General features: G+C 34.9%; 1 protein-coding gene across 4 annotated transcripts in view; it reads right to left on the bottom strand.

Annotated features, from left to right (window-relative positions):
- LOC109239736 (probable E3 ubiquitin-protein ligase HIP1) overlaps positions 1-2680 on the bottom strand; it is an 11063-nt gene extending 8383 nt beyond the window's left edge. For all 4 annotated transcript variants that reach the window (XM_019406321.1, XM_019406318.1, XM_019406319.1 and 1 more), the window contains exons 1-2: positions 2545-2680; positions 2218-2310 (exon numbers count right to left, since the gene is read on the bottom strand). The gene's annotated coding sequence lies outside the window, so the exon portion shown is untranslated. The remainder of the gene's footprint in view (positions 1-2217; positions 2311-2544) is intronic.
- Positions 2681-5577: the final 2897 nt, after the last annotated feature.

The raw sequence follows: 5577 nt of genomic DNA, 5'->3' as shown, positions 1-5577 counted from the left end.
GAACTATCCAAAAATCCAGACATCACAATATAGATCTTTGCACTAAACCCCAAACAAAGAATATAATTTATTGTTACAAAGAAACATTTTCTCCTTTAACATGAATTTTGATATATTAATAAACATCTAATGTAATCAACTTTATTTGTTAGTGATATTTTTCATTTTATGTTTTAACCATCCAAAGTAACTTTTTACCATTGAATAAAAACGGGATTGTTCATTACAGTGATATCAACCAATGAAAAACTTAACAACTAAAATCTTTCTTATTTGCAATGTAGTAGATACATTGATGTAGACCGGGATTTAGTATCAACTATCAATATGTTGGAGAAAATGAGAAGGTACCTGATGAACAAAAATATCAAGATCTTCCATTTCTCTATGCCTGTACACTTACCAGCTTTAAGAAAACTACTTTGAACTATAGAACTTACCCACCTCCACTCCACCAACCCTACTTTCCTCCCACTAAAATACCAATGTCGAAACTGCCAATGCCAACCAAGAAGAGCTACCCACTACTCCACCATCCCTAGCAAACATCTGTCATGGTATGATACTATGATTCCTGCACCAAAGCCCGCACCGTTATCTATTCTCTTGCATCTGTTCTTTCCTTGAATTATCCTTTTTATTTCTTCAACTGAAACTCATGAATTCTCCCACCACAGATCTTTTAGCTTTTCCGGCACCTCACTCGGATGCCAGCGTCAGCCATCTCTGCAGTTGGCTTTATGACACCTTCCAATCATCCCGCCTGACTTACATCTCGTCTTCTTGCCAGTCATTACCTGGTGTATATATATCTTTCAAGGGGTTGTCCTTCATAAACCATTGGCACGATTAAAAGTTGTTGTCTTATACGAATTGTCCCATATGACTGTTATACATAATGGTCAGTTATGGTAAACGTCCCGACCTTTCACATTCTAAACATCCTAGCGTTTCGCATTCTAGCATTAATCATGAAACAAAAGAAAAAGGTTTTTTTGGGTAAAATGAGAGAAAAATGACAAAAAATATAATAGCCATTCTGGTCTAAGAGAGATGCCATGTCAACACTCTTGAATTGCAACCACTATGCACAGGCTGGTTTTCAGTTATGACCACCAGTCCTAAAGTCCAGCTAGCTAACTTTGCAAGTTTGGCTTTGCATTTCTTGTGGAGTTACAAAAAAACAATGTTTAGAGAAAGCCAGACAGAAAATATAAAGGAGATATAAAGAGAAAGAATCGAGAGCAGAAAATAATTAATTGCTCTCCTATCTGATGCAAAGCAGCAGGCAATCTAGGACATAATCTTCACCAAGATTAGAATGAATATTTCTCTTCAACAAGATAGGAAGAGTTGTTTGTCAGCTATACATGGTACATTTCTTCAGGAAACACCTATCAACAGTGATAGAGCTAGAACACATAGTCAAGCATACTCTCGCTTCTGAACCTACTTTAAGTAACTCAAAGAACCTTTAGGACAAGGAGTAACCAAGGCAAAGATTTAAACCAAATCAAAAGAACCCCAATTTCATAAAACCTAATACATCAACATACACCCAAATAAAGCTGGATACTTTTTTGTATATAAGGAACACACCTGGATAAAATCTTGAATTTAGTTTTAAAAAACAGCCAAACCCTACATTAGGGCTTCAGGATTAAATTATCTCATGTTCGGCCACTAGAGGAAGGAAAGCCTTGGCGTAACGGTAAAAGTTGTCGTCGTGTGATCAGGAGGGCACAAGTTCAAGCGCGGAAACCATCTGTTGTAGAAATGCAAAGTAAAGCTGCATGCATAAGACCCAATGTGGTCCGGCTCTTCCCCGGATCCCACAAATAGTGGGAGCTTAGTACACGGGGCTTTCCTTCTTATGTTTAGCTACTAGAGGAGTGGGAAAGACAAATTACACAGATTTAATCAACTGCTTCAATTGCTAGTCAAAAAACACTACCCAGAAACTACATGAATTATTCAAAAGTCTCCAAACCAGCTTAGTGAAGGAATGCATATAAACAAATAATAAATCACAAGACCTTGATTATTGCCAAACCCCATCACAGAAAAACCAAGTAATGCGGGCATACATCCAAATAGACACATATAAAACATAATCTTTTAGCAATATTAAGGTCAATGTAACAAACAACTTTAATTATAACTCACATGCAATTCACGGATGAAAAAAGGAAAAACTATGGCAAATCGAAGCCTGACCTTTTTGTCATCCAAATATCGACTCCTTTCCCAGTTGTGGCCTTTAATTATAACTCACAGAAATTTCAGATAAATTAACTGCAGTGGGAGACCCTACATAAATAAATAAAAATTAAAAATAAAAAACAATAAAACCTCAAAATGGTGATCAACAATCATCAAATTGAAATTTTAACAAAACCCCACAAAATATTTGCTTCATATGGGACCCTTTTGCATGTTAAGAACAAGAAAACAAAGAAATAACTATACACTACCAATTTGAAAATTTCATGAAATTAAAGAAAATAACTAAAACTTCTAATCAAATGGGTAACGAAAACTAACCAAATTGAGGTTGATCAAGGCGATCGATAGATCCCAGAGGGAGAATGGAGAAGAGAGGTTTCAATGGAAAAAGTGGAAATTATTTACGGTTAACTGCTAATTGGCTGTTTGATTCTCATATTAATTGGCCACGTTATTTATTTTTGGAGTTTATGTTGTCATCCTTTAACAAGATAAGGCATTCGAGGGTATTTAAGTAATTGCGCTCATGTAAATTTCATAACTTTAATCCAAACTCATAGAAAATAGTACTACTTGAGTCCAACTCATGTGAAAAACACTTCAATAAAAAATCTTGTGGGTTGGACAATATTTGACTTGGCGTTAAAAATAACTTACGGCTAGTTTGGTTTGGAGCAAAGTTATTCTGGAAATGATTATAATACCGTATTTAATATGAGATAAATAATATTAAATAGTATAAAATTTATATTGCTATTTATAGTCTCAAATTTATGCTGTAATTATTATTTTAATTCCAGTAATCAAACGATCCCTTGAAAATTAAAATTGATAAAGCATATTTAGAAGTTAGCATTTAGACTATTTACTTTAAAAAAAAATATATGAAACATGAGAAGAGTCGTGACTAGAAACTAATATTTCACATAAAATATACCTAGAAAGCAAACTATGAGTGGTATTTACTTGAAGTTCAAAAAGCTAAAATTCATTATTTACAATTACTCAAGATATGAATTTAAAAGTACCAAAGTATTTTTATCATGTCCAATGGTGCACTTAAAATCACTAGAAATCCATATACACATGAAAAATGGAAAGGTAGAACTCGATTAACACCCTACAATTGACTGGTTTGACATTATGTTTATTATTTAACGAATTAACAATTCGGCTTATAATACTGACAGTTTAACCAATAAACAACATTCTTTGAGTGTTAAAATATCGTCTTTCTTCTGGTTTTCCATCCGGTTCCGATACTTACATTGGGGCCCGATTAAATCAGAATTTGCGCTGGGAAATCACACATTGGGGGGTAAAACGCTCCCTAACAAAGGCGATTTATTTCCATTAACTCTATACGTACTCATATAATATATATTAAAAATCTAATGGAGAAAGTTGATCAATTTATTAGTTAAAAATTGTTACATCGTAAGATTTGAACTTGTAAAGTCACGACTGGAACTGTAATATTTAAATTATTTTTACTGCTGACGCCCTCAAGGCTGGCCTAATGGTCAATAAAAATAGGTGCAAACCGCGGCGGCTACCCTTCGGATACGCGCTGGGTAACCTGCTTACTGTGCAATAGCTCGCAAACCACACAAGAGATGTAAGTGCGACGAGCTCTGGCTGAGGAGGCTGCTGGTGAGGAGAATCGATCCCAGGCTCCTATGTGGAAAATCACTCACCCAACCAACTCAGCCAACCCTTGCGGGCTATGAATCTAAACTTTGATAGATAGAATTATTCGACATAATTAAGGAAGAAAGATTGCAAAAACCGATAAAATAACGAAGATGCAAGCGTGTAAACTGACCCAACACCACCATTAAAAAATATAGCTTAGTTGAGGAGGTGAAGTGAGCAAAATGCTTTAATTTCTGCCACACAAAGAGTAGGTCCGATGCTTGCACTGCTAGCTAACTGCTCATGTGATTTCCCTTTCTTTGTAATTTGCATAACCGTCCAGGTATATTCTTATTTTGAACCATCACAAAAAGTATATACTCCCAAAAATAAAAAACACAAAATGATCAGACCATATGCCTCTTGACCTAAATTCTGGTTATTTTAACCTACTTTCCCTACCTCTTTTATGTCAAAAGAGATATTTGTAATCCCATACACATAACACACGTAATAATCTTTTTAAAATTACTGGTTAACTAATATAGTTCGAAAAAAGTTTAAGCATTTATTGAATCAAGGCGAATTATGATGGTAAGATTGTAGTAAAATCTCCTCATTTTGCACTTTAATTTTTCTCCTGAAACTTCAATATTAATCCTCGCTTCACAATTAAGTTATGTATATTGTTCTATATTAGCTAGAAGTTCAATAATTCGTACGGTAGATAAAGTTCAAGATTAACATGGAGTAATATATATTTGTCGTGAAATAATTCCGAGATCTTTCATCTCGAATTCCTTCTTTAAATAATCAATTGCCTTTTGGAGTTCTATAAGAGTTCCAATAAGGTTTATGTCATCAACATATACGGCAAGTACAACAAATTCCGATGTTGTAAGCACATGGGCAAATGACATCATTTATATAGCCTTCCTTTAATAAATACTCACTAAGACGATTATACCACATTCGTCCTGATTGCTTTAGACCATACAAAGATCTTTGTAATTTGATTGAAAATATTTCCCGGGACTTTGAATTACGTGCGTTTGGCATTTTAAATCCCTCGGGAATTTTCATGTATATCTCATTATCAAGTGAGCCATAAAGGTAGGCGGTAACCACATCCATTAAATGCATGTCAAGCTTTTCATGGACAGCAAAACTAATGAGATAACGGAACGTTATAGCATTCATAACAGGTGAATATGTCTCTTCATAATCGACACCAGGCCTTTGTGAAAATCCTTGTGCAACAAGGCGTGCCTTATATCTTTGTACCTCGTTTTTCTCATTTCTCTTGCGTACAAAGACCCATTTATAGCCAACAGGCTTAACACCATTAGGTGTTTGGACTACAGGCCCAAAAACTTCACGTTTTGCAAGCGAATTCAACTCTGATTGGATTGCTTCTTGCCATTTTGGCCAATCAAGTCTTTGTCGACATTCTCCAACAGATTGAGGTTCAAGATCCTCACTTTCTTGCATAATGCTAGATGCAACATTATATGCAAAGACATAATCCACTATTATATCCACTCGATTCAAATTTGTCTCAATATCGATTGGATTTATTGATAGTTCCTTATTTTCTTGAGCCTCGGGCTCAGTGGATTCCTCATGAATCTCAGAATTTATTAAACCGTGGATTTCTTCATGCAATTGGTGTACTAATGTATCTTGCCAATACTACAATGCCTGACATAACTTTTT

This window comes from Nicotiana attenuata, unplaced genomic scaffold (assembly GCF_001879085.1).
Source record: "Nicotiana attenuata strain UT unplaced genomic scaffold, NIATTr2, whole genome shotgun sequence".
Lineage (NCBI taxonomy): Eukaryota > Viridiplantae > Streptophyta > Magnoliopsida > Solanales > Solanaceae > Nicotiana > Nicotiana attenuata.
The sequence above is the reverse complement of the archived record's forward strand: the minus strand, read 5'-3'. Positions and strand labels throughout refer to the sequence as shown.